Raw genomic sequence first — 20884 nt, 5'->3', positions numbered from 1 at the left:
GGAGGGCTAAATTGCAAAATAATTTTTCCATAACAAATGGTTTGGTGAACCTGTTCTGTCCTTTCTCAATGTACCCACTTCTTTTTACTCTCACCAAATCTCCTACCTTGATAGTTAGGGGTTTGCATTTGTGTTTTGTATCAAAGTGTTTTTTGTATGCCCTCTGTGCTTTTAGTACGTTCTTCCTGACTTCCTCTGCAGACCAATTAGCCTTCCTTCTTGTCTTAAGCCACCCTACATTATCCTTGGACAGTGCTGTTCTTCCTCTCCATTTCAAATGGGCTGATTCCTGTGCTCTCCCTAGTTGTTATTCTGAATGCCCAAATCATTTTCTTTACCTCCATTTTTCAACATAACTCGTTGTTGTTTGCTAGTTGTATGGTTCCTTTCAACACTCTGTTGAACCTTTCCACCGCTCCATTACCTGCTGGGTAGTATACAGATGTGGTTTTATGTGTAATACCGTTTCTATTGATAAACATTTTGAAGGCAACAGATGTGTGTGGCTCTGGGTGTGTGTGTGTGGCTCTGGGTGTGTGTGTGTGGCTCTGGGTGTGTGTGTGTGTGTGGCTCTGGGTGTGTGTGTGTGTGTGGCTCTGGGTGTGTGTGTGTGGCTCTGGGTGTGTGTGTGTGGCTCTGGGTGTGTGTGTGTGGCTCTGGGTGGGTGTGTGTGGCTCTGGGTGTGTGTGTGTGGCTCTGGGTGTGTGTGTGTGGCTCTGGGTGTGTGTGTGTGGCTCTGGGTGTGTGTGTGTGGCTCTGGGTGTGTGTGTGTGGCTCTGGGTGTGTGTGTGTGGCTCTGGGTGTGTGTGTGTGGCTCTGGGTGTGTGTGTGGCTCTGGGTGTGTGTGTGTGTGTGTGTGTGTGTGGCTCTGGGTGTGTGTGTGGCTCTGGGTGTGTGTGTGGCTCTGGGTGTGTGTGTGGCTCTGGGTGTGTGTGTGGCTCTGGGTGTGTGTGTGGCTCTGGGTGTGTGTGTGGCTCTGGGTGTGTGTGTGTGGCTCTGGGTGTGTGTGTGGCTCTGGGTGTGTGTGTGGCTCTGGGGGTGTGTGTGTGGCTCTGGGGGTGTGTGTGTGGCTCTGGGTGTGTGTGTGTGTGTGTGTGTGTGGCTCTGGGTGTGTGTGTGGCTCTGGGTGTGTGTGGCTCTGGGTGTGTGTGTGTGTGTGTGGCTCTGGGTGTGTGTGTGTGTGGCTCTGGGTGTGTGTGTGTGTGTGTGGCTCTGGGTGTGTGTGTGTGGCTCTGGGTGTGTGTGTGTGTGTGTGTGTGTGTGTGTCTCTGGGTGTGTGTGTGTGGCTCTGGGTGTGTGTGTGGTAGTAATTGCTGTCTGCTGAGCTAGTCCGTAGGGTACAATAGGTCTCACATTTGCGAGAGATTAAGCTAATGGCAATGTAAATGACAATGCCATTTATTTATCTGTTTTCAAAACCAACACATAATACAAATTTTGTCACTTACAATGCCAATAGCTCTAACTTTTCCAAAGGCGAAACCATTGCATTGTAGCCAGGCCCGCTCCCCGTAGACTCCCCTCCCCCTGCTGAAAGTTCCAAGCCCATGCTTTTAATGAAGATAGACTACATACACGCCTAGAAGGCAAAGCAGTGTTGCTTAAAAACGAGGATTGGGATATAGCTGTCTGACATGATTCAGGGGCATCTTGGGAGTTAGGAATATGCCATGTGACATTCAGGAAAATTTACAGCCACATCTGTGACTTTCCCATTTCCGTCCATATTCCACCATATTACACAGTAAATGGTATTACAGCCCCATCACAATTCGGTAACAACTCAGCTGACACAGCTCCACCGATGCACCCACCACTCAGCTCCACCGATGCACCCACTGCTTGTGCCTCCGTGTGCCCCTGTTGCCTGCTTGTGCTGTGTGGGTGTGTGTGGAGGGCTCTGTGTAGCTGTGTGTGTGGGAAGCTTTGTGTGGCTGTGTGTGTGGGGGGCTGTGTGGGTGTGTGTGGGGGGGCTCTGTATGGGTGTGTGTGTGGGGGGGCTCTGTGTGTGTTTGTGTGTGTCATTTGCAAGAGATAAAGCTAGTGGCATTGTAAATGGCAATGCCATTTATTTATGTTAAAAAAACATAAATAAATATAATGTCAAGAGCAATGCCAATAGCTCTAACTTTAACAAAGGCAAAACCATTGCATTGTAAATGCTTGTTATCAGTGTGGGCATGTAAAAAGTTCTGGTGGAATTGGACAGACATTTCACTATACCCGAATGAAATCACTTGTACCCATTTACAACGGAATACATTTTTAGGGGGGCATAACATCCCAAACACCCTCCCTGAAGCTATGCCCCTGGATAAATTTGGAATGTATAGAGATCAGGCCTCGAAAAGTAGGTGATCTTAAATAGACGCCCAGACTTCATCACTACTGTCCTTTAATCCTTACACCGTGGGCAGGAGCCAACTGGATGTGGCTGTACTAAATAAACACTAGAATGTGATGGCACACCAAACATAATGTTGCATCCATGTTTATTGTGAGCAAATATACAAGAAAACCAAAATTGAGCAAAACAGACCACTACCAAAGGAGTCACAAGCTAATGCACCCCAAGGCAGCAGAAAAAGCCAACTGAGAGCCACATGGGGTGCATACAAAACACCTGGAAAGCTGGGGATCAGTGAATAAGTTGCCTCTTCAAATGGTTGATAGGCTGAGGGGACAACCAAATTGAGAAGCAACCTCAATGGAGCAGCATACAAATACTCACGGCTTTGGAAAATTTGCTGCCAAATGAATTGTCTGCTCCTATTTTTAGACTTTTTCTTGGCTGCAATCCTAAACCCTCCTCCAAATACTCACCATCTCATGCTACGTTTGCTCGTCATGTTTAATATGAAGCTGGTATTACAATATTTTCAAGACTGTAATAAGTATTGAAGTTTAGCGTGAAAAATTCAAAATATTCAAACATTTACAGGACGTGCAGAGGTAGGGATTAATGCTCATAAACTCAAAAATACGTTTTCTGGATTGCCTTAACAGCTGACTATTCAAACGAGGCTGGAAGAGCACCTACTTCTTGTTTCTTATATTAAACGTGCGACCACAGTTTTGCCATGTGAAAGCCCTGTAAACAAGTAGTCTTACTAGTACTGAATTGAATGGACCTAATATATTTACCAATGAAAGAGGAAAGGAGAAGTGGCTACTGCTGGGTTCAAACTCACTACACAAGATGTCAGCAATATGCGCTTAACTCACAGAGCTATCTTGCACAAGGAAATCTAACATCTGCATAGATTGTGATGTTTATTCTTGTGAATCATTGAGTGCCCCCCTTAAAATTCAGAAATCTTTACAAATAATTGAGTAAAAACTACCATGCATAGTGTCCAGTCACTCCCATATCATCTGATTATTGTCCATTAGTAAACGAATGTATCATGAAGTGTAATACGAATTTGACTCGACTCTAAGGAAGCTAATGAAAGTTTGTTAGAATAAGCCTTTGAAGGTACTTTGCTAATAGGTTAAATTTGATACCACGAACATTTACTCCTAATCTTTAAAGATTATGGACGATTGTATTTGGGTTCTCAATGTTACTTTAGTTTTTTGCAATGGCTGTGCATACATGTGAAGACTTTAAATATATTTTCTACTGAACCTTTATCGAGGTCAGAGACAGATTCTGTTTTAGAGAAATGTTTATAAAAAACAAAATATTTGAACAACATCTCAGAACTGTAAATAGATGTGCATAGAGAAATGGATGGAGGGAAGGTAGACCAGAAATGTATTAGACAGACAGAATACACAGCAAGAATTAAGACAATAGTAGTTTCTGTTACGTACAGTGCTTAGCAATGACAATCCGTTCTAAAGCACTATATAAAAACAAGTTAGTAGCTGCACGGCACTAAACTGTTGCCAGAGCATAATATGGCAAGAAACTGAGTTATACACATGTGCATAACAAATTAAAATGGAGGAAAAGGTCTTAATTTGCACAGTAACTTTTAAAATATGCTTTGTGCTACGAGTTTAAATTTTTCGTGTGGTGTTTTTAACTCTATAATTGCACAGGGAGCACTGAGGCAGGCATACTAGTTTAGTTATAAAGCAATTTTATCACAGGTTGCATACCTGTTGCAAAAATGATGATGAAAAAACACGTGCTAAACTGTGAGACCCACCAGATTTTTTAGCGTTCCATAGAGCAAACTGCTAAATGTAATATAATATTGTTATTTAATTGCACATAAGCATACACTGACTAATTTGTATATTTTCTCAATATCTGTATACGTACTGAGATTGTAGTTTAGTTGGGGAAATATCCAGCGTTGTCATTTGTTTTCCAAATCAAAAATAGCACCAATACATTTAAAATTTGTTGTAACGACATACAGCTATTTTAGTGGTTATATTTGACATGTCTGAAACTTAATATCTGGTCACCTAAAATGTTAATTTTGGGTTTATGATGACTGTTGTTAGAGCACAGTCGCTGTTTCTGTAACATGAACTATGTTTGTGGCACCCACCTTCATTTCGATGCATAAAGTAGGTGGTGAAATATACTTTGTGGCAACCACCTTCATTTCGATGCATAAAGTAGGTGGTGAAATATAGCTCTGAGCAAAAGAATATATGTTTTATTACCGTTATTGATCAGTACATTTTTCATTATCGTATACAAATTATGTGGCAAACAATACAATGAAATAGTTCTAAGAACCTTAAAACATGCACATGCTACTGTTAGAAAATAAATATTTTTAAATAATAACTTTCAAAGTTTTCGTACATTTTATATGCTGTAATATTTACTTTTTAACTTGATTTTTATTTAGGGTTGTTTTATTTGAAACATTTTACATCATTTGATTGGAGACTCTGGCTTTTGCTTATACATTTCTTGGCAGTGTTCTTAGGTTCAGTTTTTACAACCTAGCATTTTCATATATTTCACATAGGCATGAATGGATAATTTATTGATATTATTATTTCTTTATTTATGAAATTTAGCTCATTGAAAAATGTTATATCTGCCATTAGGTTTAATGAAATATCAGGTCTCAAGACACGTTAAGATACAGAAGACTGGGAAATTGGAAGAGATAGCACACTGGGCAGTGAAAAATACACACTTGTACCCATAAATCTGCATTTCCCAGACCCACATGAGCAGCCCTAGCCACCAGAGGGCCAGCACAATTAGGCACATTTCTGAGTCAGTAGTGGTAAACCACGGATTTAAACCCCATCTGTAGAGATTTCCCTTGTTCTGCAAAAGTGGTTGTTGTGGCTGTTCACTATTCACTTCAGTTTGCGCTCAGCTAGTTCCATACCTCTACCTTTGTAGTTTTCTCCCCTGTTCAGTTCCATATGGTATTCCAGTTCCCCTGCCTTCTTTTTGTGCTTACCTGCTTAATTACCCTCATGTTCATTTGTCTCCTTGTCCGGGGCCTTCTCGCCCCAAATGCAGCATTGCCATATCGTCTTCAGCTCCTGAGTGGGGTTACGGTTATAGCGTCCCCCCTGCTTGCATGTGTTTCCTTTAAGTCGAATTTCTATGCTATCGTGTTAACCCTCTAGTAAGTTGTGTTCCCTCACCAGTAGGTGGAATCCTCATTGTTCCCAGTTTGGCCTTGATAGACTGTGCCCCAGAAATCCATTCTGGGTTTGCAGAACACTAGTCTGCGGGCGTGTGTCCCTCTCTTTCTCCCCTTACCCCATTTTCTCCTTAGTCTGGATCTTCCTTAACATATTTGACCCAGTACAAGGGGACCTCTTGGGGCAGATGGAGGGATTGGCCTCAATATCCAAACTCTCAAATCACTGTGTTCATAACGAATTGCCGGATCCCATGAAATGGTCTGAGGCCTTATCCCCGTGGGTAATGTCACACACAATGAGCAAGATCCACGATGATCTTGAAGTTGCTTATCGAGAGCACACATTGTTCCTAGAGAAATGAAACCAGGCAATCAACCCTCCCAGAACATCCAGGAGAAGAAGACTGAATCCCAGTGCATCTTCTAGTAGCAATACCACCCCAGATACAGGAGGGAGTAATCTAGTAAAGTCAAACAGGAGCAGCGCCTTATGTATCCTCTGTTCTAATGCCACCTGAAAAATTCACAGGATATCCATTTCTCTTCCAAGCATTTATGGCTCAATGTATTTTGCACTTTATGGCAAACCCTCAGCAATTTGCAATTGTTTAGGGTAGGGTCATTGTTATGTTACATTACTTGAGCAAAGACACTTTAGCTTGGGTGACTCTCTAAATTTTGAATCAAAGCTCTCTGTTGTTGAGCTTTGGAACATTTGTACAGCAGCTTTAAGCTAGTGCCCTCCTTTAGCCATTTCTAGCAGTTAATTGCAGAGGCAGCCTGAACAGATGCGTCTGTAGCAGTGGCCTTCGACCAAAACCGTTGTAATTGAGGATAAACATATCATGAAGGTAAGTTTTTATATATAGGTTTACTAACGCCACATATGTGTGCTTAGATGATATATATATATATATATATATATATATATATATATATATATATATATATATATATATATATTGCAGCTCCGTTGCACCAAGGATCCGGGTCACTCGCAGGCGGGTGCCTCTCGTGGTGGCGCCCCACGTGAAAAATACCAGCTCCGTCTCTCTCAGTTTTTCCAGAAAGAAATTACGGCACTCGCAGGGAAAGTGTTAGATTTGTTTTACTCAACACACTCAGCAGACAAACGCGTTTCGGTTTTCCTTCGTCAGTGTCTACCATTGACACGGAAGGAAGCAGGTTTAAAACCTTTACAGCGCCTTGTTGCATGTACATAGAAAGAGGACTGACGTTTACCCCCGTGATAGATATTTCACTTAGTATATTACTTTTTACTTTTACATTCAGAAAAAACATTCACGAAAGGCTCTATGGAATACATTTCAACCAAAAATTTCGAGTATTTGACATTTCTTGTTTACAAAATTAATCACATTTTGTGCAAGTTATATTCGCCTATCGTGTGTGATGTAGGTTATTCAGCCGTGGATCGGCATAGTTCACGGGGTGTAATAAATTCATTACAGAGTATATATAGAGATATTCAAGGTACATAGATGTAGAGTTAAGAATAGTAAAACTATACTTACCTATTTGCATTTACCTTCTCAATATTTTGGTCCTCGATATTTTTGACACAATATTCTGTCCACACAAACTGTTCAAGTCTGACGGGAAGCAGTTGCACTAACCTTACACTTTTGAAATTTCCACAACAAGAAAAGAATATTGAAAGAGTGCAGACGTACTGCTGGAAATCTACACCTGATTTAATTTAAAGGTTCGGTACCTTTAAAAAATGTTTTTGAATACCAACACATGAATATCTAAGACAGGAGTAGAAATAAATCTTGTATATCAGATATCCAAATTTGTGAATCAAGACCTTGTATTTCGTTTTCTGTTTTTACTAATAATTGGTATACATGCATGCATTTTAGTTTTCTAGCCTTCTGGTACACTGTAGTAACATGTATTTTAACACATGCCTTAGTATTTTCCAATATTATTCACTGGTGAATCTATATACTAGGCTGATAATTTTCTTTTCAAATCTGTGCTTACATTTGCCTTGTGCGTATACATGAACTTATTTTTGAGATCTTTATTCTTCTCGGACATGTTGTTGTGCAGTTGGCTAATTTATTATGTAACATTTATACTCTGTACTATTGATTTCATGTTGCTACCATTTTAATTTCCATCTCAAGGAACGTGGTAGATGTAATTTAAATGAACAATGAACCCGATTCAGTACAACATGAATTATTGAAATGTAACTTTCCATGTTTATTTGTTGACTAAACTAAAGCTCATCTCAATTTCATCACAATTTTCCATGACTAAATGTCAAGCCAAAATAGATTTCAGTATTGTTTCCAATATGCTATTAGATATTTCAATGTATCTCAATGTATCTGTTCCATATGTTTTACGTTTTTTAATGTTCCATATTGTATTTCAGTTGGATAATGTGTATAGATATACATTTATTGATGTGAAAAATATTATTTTTGATATCTCTGGTTACTTTTTGTATAGTACTTTTATATGTATTTTATATTTGTTAAAGTAAATGTCTCTGTCTGCAATAGTTTTAGACTATTTTCAATTCCATAATATTGACAGTTATTGTTATTATGTCCTAACACACATGATTTTCAATTTAACTTTTTTACTCTTACTCCACCCTTGGTCAATAACTGCCTGGTGTGTCATGCCTTTGCCTCTTATGAATTGGACCATCTTAATTTGTCTTGATAATAATTTTAAAATAGAGAAGGAAATTTATGATTTCCAGCCAAGCTCCCATGGTTGAGAATATCTTTGTTCTTATCCATGCTGATATGTAGCAGATATTTGAGTGAGTTCTTGCAAGTTTTCCTTTAGTGGGGGCCTCCTGATGATGCCCCAATAATCACAGCTAAGAATGTCAGGAGTGGAAGTGGGTGCCCACTCAAAACAGCTGTTCACTTTGTGTCCAACTACCTTAGAGGACTTTAAAAAACCCTATCCCACCCACATAGGAATAACTAGAGACTGCGCCACCATACCACTAAAGCAAATAAAAAAATGCTTCTTACCTTTCTCTCATTTGTATTATATTGAGTCACTGTTGCTATGCTTAAAGAAGCTCTTTTCCCAAGTCTGTGATGGGGAAGCGTGTAGATGCAATACAGTGAAACTCGCTCAGCTCTACAGAAGTGGAACAAGCATGAAAAAAATGAACTCTTAAAAAAGGCAAGGGAAAATGGCTTTGTGGTAGGAGTTTAAATTATTTATTGTTACTCCAACATTCATATTAGATATTTTAATAAATATTAATTTTGGCATGTCCTTATTTGTAACGGGATCTTTAAACGCTAAAAAGGTTTTGACTAGGTTTATAGTTCCTACTTATTTTGAGTGTCTTTATTCTGTTAGAAATAAATAGACTGAACTTTACAGTCTAGCTGGTATATGATACTGTGACATATAAAAACAATACCTGGCCCATTTAAGCTCTATCCAAGCTTGTTATATGGCCTCTGGAGAGGCACCATAGTGGATCATGGCTAAACCTAGGCAAATGGTAATATGAGGTGTTGGGGTGGTAGGCTGGAAAGTTGGTGTTTTGGATTCTTTTATAAACAAACAGTAGCAGTATATTTGTTATTTTGCATTTATTTATTGACTTAATTTATTTTAAATACATAAAAAAGAACCTACTTTGTAATTGAGTGACAATCAGTAATGATTAAGAATGTATGAAAAACGTTTTTCTAGTTCAAAAATAGGTTTATTAGGAGAAAGAATTGCAATAATTATAAAATATAAGAACAGTGAAAGAAAGAGATTACCTGCAATATAACAGTTGGACTAAATAAATATCAGGGATATAAAACAGTCAATCAAATATTTCGTATACAATCAATATAACCATATCATACTTACATCGAAATGAAAAAAGAGAGTATTACATATTCTTCAGAAAATTATAATATATAATGAAGTATGCTTATAACTGTATAATAACATAAAGGAAGTCATGGAGGTTTAGTAACTTCTTGTTGCAATGGTGTAGGGAGAACAGAGCATTTAGCACTAGTATCAATATATAATCTAACAGGTGCCCACAGATCTAAACGTTTGGATGACAAATGTGTCGGGTACACACATGTGGTGCCTAGCCTATGATTGAAACAAACAGTGTACCACCACGCTTGATATGAACGTTTAGTAAAGTCTTTCCAATTCTTAGTAATTTTTTGGAAGGCTACTGCTAATAACAGGTCAATTACTTTTACATTGATGTCACAATCGTTCCATATAGAGGTCAAGCTACCTAAAAAGTTATGTGAAATAGAGAAGGAATGATTAGCGTGAAAAATCAAATTAAGTTGTGACCACACCTTTTCCCAGAAAATCCGAACAAACTGCATGTAAAAAGCAGATGGAATAAGTCCGCATGTGGTAGCGAGCAAGACCAACAAGTGTGTGGGGTATCAGAATGATATGTATTGAGGGCAAGGGGAGATAGTAAGAGCCTATTATATATGAAAAAGATTGTTTGTGTCGTGTTTGCAGCAAGTTTCCTAAATTTAAGCCAAATATTATCCCAGAAATTCACGGGCCAAGAGGTGTCAAGTTCCTTTTCCCACAATAATTCTATCTTAGTTTTATCTCTTGGAATAGGTGAACTGTCTAAAAGTTTATATATAGTAGAGGCTTTAGAGTCATGAAGTAATAAGGAACGCAATTTATATACATGAGCAGATTCAGGAGAAACATTAACATGGGATGTTGTATGTTGTAAGTGAGCAGATTAGATAGCTTGTGTTAAGAGAGAGTATTTGGAATAGAAAGTTGAGGGGAAGCCAAAAATAGTACTAGCTTGTACAAAGGGTATGATCTCATCTTGATTGTATGATTGGTGCACCAAAATCAACCCTCGTTGTCTCCAAGTTTTCCAAAATATAGGTTTATTATTTATTAAAATGTGTATATTGTGCCATATAGGAAAATTGAGAAAAGACGTCAAAGGAATCTCTGGAATAATTTTGGAAGTATGCTTGAGGATGGGAGTGGAAACAGATTGTGGTTTGCGCGTGAAGGATAAATACTCTTGGAAGGAAAAGGAAGAGATGAAAGATCGTTCTAGTGTAGTCCATAGAGGACAGTTTGTGGAAGGATCGGAGAGCCAACATGATGACTGACTTAGTATGAAGGATTTATGATAAAGAGGAAAGTCAGGAAAGTTCGTCCCACCTTCCAATTTTGAACGAATCAGTTTGTGGATGGACATACGTGATTTCTTGCTTCCCCACAAAAAGGAAGACAAGATAGAATTGAGTTTCTTAAAATGTTTAATAGGAATTGACACTGGAATGTTAGAGATTGTATAAAGGACTATGGGGAATAGAATTATTTTTATGGTGTCTAAACGACACCACCAGGATAGGTATAGGGTATGCCATTTCGACGTTAAAGAAGATAATCTTTGTATTCAGTTTTCCATGCAACGTGACACCGTCCCCGATATGGAAGAAGTAAAATGCAAGCCTAAATATTTAATAAATTGGGGGTTCCATGAGAAACCTGAAGTAGCAAAGTCAGCTCTAAAAGTATATTTTGTCAGGGGTAAAATTTCACACTTGTCCTTGTTCAATTTATATCCAGACACATACGCAAAGGATTCCACTTCTTGCAGAAAAGCAGGGATAGAGATTTGAGGTTGCGAAAGAAACAAAAGAACATCATCAGCATACACTGCCATTTTAATACTGGTCTCCTTAAAAGTAAAGCCGTGGATATTATTGTTTTGACGGATCCGGAGTAAAAAAGGTTCTAAGGCAATGTTGAAAAGGAACGGAGAAACAAGACAACCTTGTCTAACTACCCTACCAAGGTTAAACAAGCATTTGCAATGCAATAGGTCTCGTATTAGGAATGATTGAGCTATTGGGCTTGTAAATTACAATTTTTTTATTTATGTGTTTGTTTTGAAAATAGCTAAATTAATCGCTTTGTCATTTACAATGCTAATAGTTATAACTTTCGCAAATGTGAGACCTATAGCATTTGTAATGCAACATGTTTTGTATTTACGTGACTTAGATGTATTGATTTTACAAATAACAATGGCTTTTAATTTTTTTAAATAATAATACTTAAATAAAAGTGATTGTAATTTATAATGGCAATAGCTTAAACTTTTGTAAATAACTTTTGTGAAGATTATGTTCAGTGTATTTTATTGTTACGAAAATCCAAGAACAGAAGTGAAATATTGACATCTTTTTGTGACATTTGTAATAAAGCTTGAAACATTGAGAGAACATATTTGAACCAGTTGTTGTTGAATGGTTGCACAGATTGATGCTGTGATGGCGCGGAGTGATGTTGTGGTGGCGACGAGTGATGCTGTGGCGTTCAGTGATGCTGTGGTAGCACATAGTGATGTTGTGGTGCCCCTGAGTGATGCTGTGGTGGCCCTGAGTGATGCTGTGGAGGCCGTGAGTGATGCTCTGGAGGCCGTGAGTGATGCTGTGGAGGCCGTGAGTGATGCTGTGGAGGCTCTGAGTGATGCTGTGAAGGCCCTGAGTGATGCTGTGAAGGCGCTGAGTGATGCTGTGGAGGCCCTGAGTGATGCTGTGGAGGCCCTGAGTGATGCTGTGGAGGCACATAATAATGCTGTGGTACCGCATAGTGATGCTGTGGTGTTCCAGAGTGATGCTGTGGTGTTCCAGAGTGATGCTGTGGTGGTGCTGAGTGATGCTGTGGTAGTGCTGAGTGATGCTGTGGTGGTGCTGAGTGATGCTGTGGTGGTGCTGAGTGATGCTGTGGTGGTGCTGAGTGATTCTGTGGTGGTGCTGAGTGGTGCTGTGGTGGTGCTGAGTGATAATGTGGTGGTGCTGAGTGATAATGTGGTGGTGCTGAGTGATGCTGGGGTAGCGCTGAGTGATGATGTGGTGATGGTGAGTGGTGCTGTGGTGGTGCTGAGTAATGCTGGGGTGGCACTGAATGATGCTGTGGTAGTGCTGAGTGGTGCTGTGGTGGTGCTGAGTGGTGCTGTGGTGGTGCTGAGTGATGCTGGGGTGGCACTGAGTGATGCTGTGGTGGTGCTGAGTGGTGCTGTGGTGGTGCTGAGGGATGCTGTGGTGGTTCTGAGGGATAATGTGGTGGTACTGAGTGATAATGTGGTGGTGCTGAGTGATGCTGTGGTGGTGGTGAGTGGTGCTGTGGTGGTGCTGAGTGGTGCTGTGGTGTTGCTGAGTGATGCTGTTGCGGTGCTGTGTGGTGCTGAGTGATAATGTGGTGGTGCTGAGTGATAATGTGGTGGTGCTGAGTGATGCTGTGGTGGTGCTGAGTGGTGCTGTGGTGGTGCTGAGTGGTGCTGTGGTGGTGCTGAGTGATGCTGTGGTCGTGCTGAGTGGTGCTGTGGTGGTGCTGAGTGATAATGTGGTGGTGCTGAGTGATGCTGTGGTGGTGCTGAGTGATGCTGTGGTGGTGCTGAGTGGTGCTGTGGTGGTGCTGAGTGGTGGTGTGGTGGTGCTGAGTGATGCTGTGGTGGTGCTGAGTGGTGCTGTGGTGGTGCTGAGTGGTGCTGTAGTGGTGCTGAGTGATGCTGGGGTGGCGCTGAGTGATGCTGTGGTGGTGCTGAGTGGTGCTGTAGTGGTGCTGTGGTGGTGCTGAGTGATGCTGTGGTGATGCTGAGTGGTGCTGTGGTGGTTCTGGCTACACAGGCCTTTACTGCCTCTATGTGCTCGAAATTCCCAGCCTTTCCCTATCTGCTTCCAGTTACCTGTGTTCTAATGCGACCAATGATGGTGAAGGTCGAACAGTCTGATAAGACAATGACTTTGAAAGCGTAGGCTGTGCCTGTATCTCTCCCGACTCCCATGGGTCCTGCTACAGGACTTTTGTTTTCATAAACATTAGATATAACCCTATATTGTTTTTTGTTGACTCTAACGAGGAAAACAGTGGAGGGGCCATTCACGCATTTCATAAACATTACATTCCTTGGTCCAGCTATCTGAGCCCAGAGAAACGTCACGGGCAGATAGTATACATATTTACTAAACACCAAGAGAATATTGCTTCAGTGACTACCGCATAGTCAAAGAAACAACTGAACCACTGAAGGTATTTATGCACGTGTGTCACGACCACTAACTCAACTAATTCCACTACGAGTATAGCTACAGTAATTCATAGACAGGTGCAGAATCCAATGAAGCGCACATGTAGATACACAAGAATACCAGTGACAAGGCTATTTGTAAAACATTGTTTAAAGTACATACAAAACTCTGGAGAAGAAAATGGCCAGACAAGTGGACATTATTTAGATGTCAGTTCGCGGTCTAGGATTTTTGATCGCGCGACTGGCACAGGGGTTGAGGCGCGCGTTCCAATTAGGAACTTCGCACTTCAACTGTAGCCTTGCGTGAGGAAGAAGTGTCTTCCTCTGCGCATGTTTCTTTTGTGTTTTCAGCAGACTCAGTGATTTAGAAAACAAACTGAGAAACCTTGAACAACCAGCGAATTCAACAACGCATGCGCAACAAGGGATTCCGAGTGAAGGAGAAGACCGAATTCTCGCTCAGTCAACTTTCAAGTTCAAGTGGCGGTTCCAGAGTAGCGGTAATTTTGGAATATATCTGAAACTGCTTAGATATGACAAACAAGATTTTAACTAGAGAAATTGAGTAACAGTTACAAGGTTAATTGTTCAAGAAACTTCAACAGGAAATGAAAATGTAGACACTTAATTAAGGACTACGCAATATTGGTTCAAGGTGAATACCTGTAAGACTAGATACATCTAAATGCTATAGAAATTAGAGTGATATTAATTAAGCGTGCCATCCCATTTCAGAGTACAGAATCAGAACCAAAGACTAGACATACACACAAGAGAAAGTAACAGCCAGGGTCACATTGGTAAGACTTAGAACATCTTTTGGGTAACAGTATGGCCACACGTATCATAGAAGTAGCATGCTTGTTATCATGTCTCCCATGCAGGTTACACCAAGAAGGTGAAGACTCAAATTGTGCCCCGTGAAGAATTACATCACGCAAACAGAGTAGGTGTATTTATGTGGTTGTTTGTGTCTGTGAGGCGTCTGGTGTATTTGCTTGCCCAGATACGTGTATTTGAATAGTTGCGTCTGTGTGTGTAACTGTGTATGTATATTTGGGAAGTTGTGTGTGCGTTTGTTTGTGTGGTTGGTTGTTTAGGTGTGTGTGTATTTTTGCGTGGTAGATATGTATCTGAGAGGTTGCACATGGGAGCATTTGTTCATGTGCATTCATATGGCAGGTTTGTTTGTACGTGTGTGTACACAGACAGAAGACAACTGTGGCGCACTGAAACCAAACAAAAGAGGGCATGTATTCATGAAAGGGCAAAGCCAGCAGTTATCCCAATCTTCCTGAGGTACAATCCTCGCAGGTTTAAATGCATTATGTTGTAGCTTATAGTGGGCTTTTCAAGTAAATTCCAACTTCTATTGAATCGTCTGTTTCAGAACACACCCTTTCAGTCACTTGAGAAGCAGAGGGGGAGATAAAGACAGTAGAGAGGGTGAGAAAGAGAACAAACAAGAGAAAAGGCGAGAGACCGGAGAAGACGCGACAATACGAAGCGTGAGCTAAAGAGAGGCAGGAAGGATAGAAGGGGAGGGGAAATGAAAGAGAAACAAGGAGGATGAGAGGGGGAATACAGGGGGAAGCAGGAAAGAATAGTGTGGAGAGAGAAAGAAACAAAGTGTGAGATAGCGAGAGAAAACGATAGGGGTGAGAGAAGTAAACATAGAAAAGAAGCAGACGAGAAAAGAAAGAAAGGGGTGAGAGAAAGAAGAAATAAAGAAGGGGTGAGGGATAGAGATTTGGAAAAGTCAGTCCTAAGAAGTCAGCCTTAGGGTACTGGCAGGGGTGAATTAGGGGGGAGGAGAAGTGAGGCTGAGCGCGCGCTCGGGAAGCTTCACGCTTGAATGCCTGAGGCCGAGCGCACGTTGGGGAAGCCTCAGATGTCTGTGGGAGACAGGCTGATGGCTTTGATGTGGACGCACATTCCGCACAAGTGCACCACATGAACTGGACGCAATCCGCTATGGTTTCAGAACTTGGTTTTCCCTCTATACTCTCGTCTATTTATCCATTACCGGATAGAATAGTCGAGACCTAAAAAAGAGGAGATATCACCCTTAGCTGCTACAGCTGCTCTTGGGTTTGAATACAAGATAGAAATTAAAGCAATCATTTTTGGACTAAAACCGAACCATTGAAGTGTACGAAAAAGATAGGGCCATTCGACTCTATCAAAAGCTTTTTCTGCGTCCAAAGCTATGGCTGCTAAGGATGAGAAAAGTGTGACGCTTTGGAGAGAATATCGAAAAATAAACAAGTGTTGTCCATGATAAGTCTCCCCTTAACAAAATCGGATTGCTCAGTTACCAGCAAATCAGGCATTTAAGATTCCAGCCGCAATGCTAGAGCTTTTGAGAACATTTTATAATCTATATTAACCAGGGAGATAGGTCGATAATTTTTACAATGTTGGGGGTCCTTACCATCCTTAGGTATGAGGCAAATAAGAGCATCGGAAAAAGATCCAGTAGACCCATCGGCTTGTAAAAAGGTGTGTATAAGGGTATGCAGCTTGGGAATAAGCAAGGAAGCAAAATGAGTAAAGAATTCTACAGTGAAACCATCTGGGCCAGGGGCCTGATCTTTTTTGAGAATTTTTAAGGCGGCAGGAAGTTCTTTTTGTGTAATGTCGGATTCTAAAAAGGAGAGATCTGGACGCATATCAGAGGAACAATGGATTTTGGAAAGGAATTGAGAAATAGTATGGTCAGAGGAAAGGGTTTCAGATGTATATAATGATTTATAGAAATGAAGGAATTCATTTATAATCTCTCCATCCTTAAATTTTAATGAATTATCATTGCCAAAAATAGATTCTATATTAAGCTTATTTTGTTTAACTTTTAATTAGTTAGCCAATAATATCCCGGCTTTATTCTGACCACCATAGAACTTTGCGCTAGCTTTCAATAAATAATTTGAAGCATTGTTAGTAGTGTCTCGATTAAATTGAAATTTTGCTTGTAGGAGTTCAGATAAGCAGGTCTTTGATTTAGAATAATAATAAGAGTGTTCTAATTTCTTAATTTTGGAGAGCAGAGCATTGGTGGTTTGTTGTGCTTTTTTACGTTTCTTGGAAACAAAACGAAGAATAAAGTCTCTGGCTGAAGCCTTAAAGGCATCCCAAACTACATAAAAAGACATATCATCCACTTGATTAATAGTGAAATATTCATTAAAAAAAGACGTGAGTGATGATTTGAATACTGGGTCTAAAAGTAGGGAATTGTTAAAGCGCCATATGCAAAGCAATTTGGGTTTATGTAAAACCTCAAAGTGAATGGTAACAGGGGCATGATCAGATATTAGAATAGAACCAATAGTCGCCTTCGTGAGCGATTGAGAAATGTTGTGAGATATAAAAATATAATCTAGGCGTGACTGAGTATGATGCACTGGCGAGTGAAAGAATTAATCTCTCAAGGTAGGATTGCATAGTCTCCAGGCATCTATAAGTGTGTTTTGTTTTATTGTTTGTGTGAATAGCTTATGAGATTTATGAGGTACAAGGGGAGATGAGGAGTTCCGATCCAGAAACTGATCCAAAATGTCATTGCAATCGCCTGCAAGAATAAAATTATCATCAACAACATTGTGTAATTTGTTGGACCAGGGAAATCCAAAAAGAAGGATCACCAACTGTGGGTGCATAAATATTCAACAAAAAGACCAGAAGATTATCCACCATAAATTTAACACATATCCATCTACCTGCTTGATCTATACAGTGTGATATAATCTTAACAGAGAGGGATTTACGAAAAAGAACAAGAACTCCATTACGTTTGCCATCACCTGGCGAGAAGAGAACTTCACCCACCCATCCTCTTTTTAGTTTTGCAGATTCCTCAGATGTTAAATGAGATTCTTGTACACATGCAATGTCTGCTTTCAGTTTAGCCAAATGGGTCAAAACCCTCTGTCATTTAATAGGCGAATGTAAACCTCTGACATTCCACAAAATACGTTTTAAAGGCATAGATTAAAATTAAGAAAATGTGAAAAACTCCAATGAGAACAACATCTTAAACTAGTTAGGCTATGATTGACATCAAACCAACTGTATGTAGAGTGAGATAATTGAACTAGGAAAGTAAAGTTAGAAAAAAAGGGAAAGCAGCGAAAAAACAGCCTCTGAACGGGAGAAGAAGATTGTGAAATTGGGAAAACAGATGAGGGGAGTAAAGAGAAAGAAAAAAAACAGTACAGAAAAGATAGAGAGCAATTGAAAAAAAAGACTTACATACAATCCAGGGCATATGGGAAGGTGGAGGGATGGAAGGCCACACAGAACAATGCCGACACATCCAAGACCCATGTGGGGAGGCGGGAGGGAGAACAGAACGAACAGACTTCATAACATAGGGGAAAAAGAGCACCTGGGAACAACCTGTGTGGAGGAAAAAGAGGTTAATTAGACAATGTAAGCAATAGCATTATAAATTAACAGATGTGTACATATTAATAAGAGATAAATGAATCCAGTCTAAATTCAAAGATCATAAACAATTTGTAAGCATAACAAAGTCCACAAATTGTCTATTTAGGAGTAAATGAAGAAGAAGTATCCATTGTGTCAGCATGGTAAGAGTTTAAGAAACTCTTCAATTTTATCAGGTCGTCATATGTGGTAGTTTTATTATTAATGGTCACCTTAAATAGGCTGGGGTGATAAAGACCATACTGTGCACTTATGGATCTTAATTGCGGTTGTAGTCCTAAAAACTCCTTGCGCCGATCAGCATAGTCTTGAGAAAAAAATAAGGAATTTCCTGACCAAATTATGCGATTGATTGCTCTGACCGCTGACAGAATTTGTAATAAGCCTGTGTATTCTAGAAAATACAAGATCACTCCTCTTGGTTTTTGTGTTGATGAAGAAGACAATGGACGTGATGGAGGACCCAGACGATGAGCTCTCTGAATGTTCAAAGTAGTGCTCTCAGGTAGTTTAAGAAGTTTTGGAGGAAAGGATTTTTAAAAATTAAGTGGGTCCGAACCTTCTTTTCCTTCAGGTAAACCATAAAGGCGGAGATTATTCCATTTCATAAGTCTTTATTTTCGATTTTAGAATCATAAAAGACGACATTATAAAAAATAAAAATTTTAAAACTAATAAGGTAACATATCATGTAGATAATTTCATAACACAGTATACAAAATGACATCAGAGCAATATAACAAATTGTCAACCGTCCCACTACTACTAAAAAATAATTTAAGTTCATTAATTGACGTGTATCATTCATTTTAACTTCAGTTTTATACACGTTTGATTACATATAAAAAAAATGTTTTAAAGAGAAATAAGAAGGGGGTACAGAAGGTTCCATGTACAATATGTATCCATTTATGTTCTTTGGGTAGCAATACTATAATATTTAAAGTAAATATAATTTACGTGCTCAGACTATCCAAATCCAGTGTAGAAACTTTGCAACGGCAATAACCACAGGGTGAGAGCTATTTGTTTTAAGAATCCTTAGAGCCTCACAACCTGTTTTAAGTCCCAACTGCAAGCAGATAGGTTTCAACCAAGTCTGCCTTGGGGCTTTGTATTCGGGACAGATAAATAAAATATGACCAATACTTTCCCGTTGGGTAGGACAGATAGGGCAACTATGGTCAAAGCCACCTCTCCATTCAGCAGTAAAGGAATTAATGGGTAGTGTGCCCACCCTAAATTGGTGGTATCTCTTCCTATCCTCGGGAACAGTAATACAATCCCAATATCCCTCGAGAGCAATTGAATGTTTTAGTTCCAAAAAGTCCGCAGTAAGTGACGGCCCGGTACAAGTGCCAAATCCTTTTAAAGGAACCATGCTCCAGTAAAGTTCTCTAAATGTTTTTCTAGGTGGACAAGTATTGGCAGTTGGGTCATCCCACAAACTGGCTAGGCCCATAGCGATATAAGTTGCCCTTGCCTCTCTCATACACAGGATGTTTTGTGCCCTATCAGCATCTCTAACTTCCAGAAATGCCCGTGCATACTGGGAGAGATCTGGGGTGACCCACAATCTCCTCCAGTATGCCACTGGTCTATAACGGGCCATATCCTCCAGACATTGGGATCCCAAATCATAGAAAAGAGGAATCAAGGGGGTCGATACTGGAAGGCCCGTGATTCCACGTATAAATTTATTTTGGCCCCTAGTCAAAAGGGCAAGATTGCTGTAGCCCCACAATTCTGCCCCGTAAAGAACTGCTGCACCAATCTTTGCATCGTAAATTTTAAGTGCTGGGGTAATTGGCCTTGTGTGGGAGAGAAGTAGCTCTTTTTTTAAGGCGCCTAAGGCGCCTGCTACCTGTGCATGCTTTGTAACCAACTGAGTGGTATGAGGTTTCCAGTCTAATTTGGAGGCGAGGGTTATACCCAGATATGAAAAAACCTGAGTCTGTTCAAGTTGGACCCCATTCATGACCACATTCCCTCTTACGTGCTTGGACTTGTGGAGGACCATGAACTTGGTCTTACTCACGTTTATGGAAAGTCAATGGTCTTTGCAGAATACCTCAAACACATCTATGGCCTTTTGGAGGCCTTGTTGTGTTTTTGAGATTAATAGAGTGTCATCTGCAAACATCAATAGGGGGATCAACTTACCATCCAACTTGGGGGCATCAGTGGGTTGATGCTCGTAGTAATTGATCACCCTGTTGATGTATAGTGAGAAGAGGGTCGGGCCAGTACGCACCCTTGGCGTACTCCCCTGGCTATCGGGAACTTATCTGTTACACTCACCAGTTGGTTCCATCTAACTTGAGCAAAATTGTCCTCGTGTAGTTTCTTTAAAAAGGACAAAATATCTAATGGCATGCCCTGGTCTACAAAAACAGCCCACATTTTTGCTCGAGGCACCAAGTCGAACACTGATTTAAGGTCGACGAATGCTGCAAACAGCGTACCTCCCCCCCCAACAATACCACCCGCCAATAAATTAAAACAAATCTAAAAACTTGAAATGAAATGAAATGAAATGAAATTGGATTTGTGAAGCGCATGGCTGCCCGTAAGCGTCCCAGCGCTACCATGCAAAATTAAGAGGCTCTGAGGAGGGACAAGGGAATTTTTTAAGAGGCTTTGGGAAAAAGAAAAAATTTTAGACATTTGCGGAATTTGCTAAGGGACGGTTCCGTGCGGATGTGTCTAGGGAGGGCGTTCCAGGTCTTTGCTGCATTTACCGAGAAGCGACGGCCTCCCGAGCGAGCTTTTC

The sequence above is a fragment of the Lissotriton vulgaris genome, chromosome 3_1 (genome assembly GCF_964263255.1).
Source record: "Lissotriton vulgaris chromosome 3_1, aLisVul1.2, whole genome shotgun sequence".
Taxonomy (NCBI): Eukaryota; Metazoa; Chordata; class Amphibia; order Caudata; family Salamandridae; genus Lissotriton; species Lissotriton vulgaris.
Note: the sequence above shows the minus strand (reverse complement) of the source record.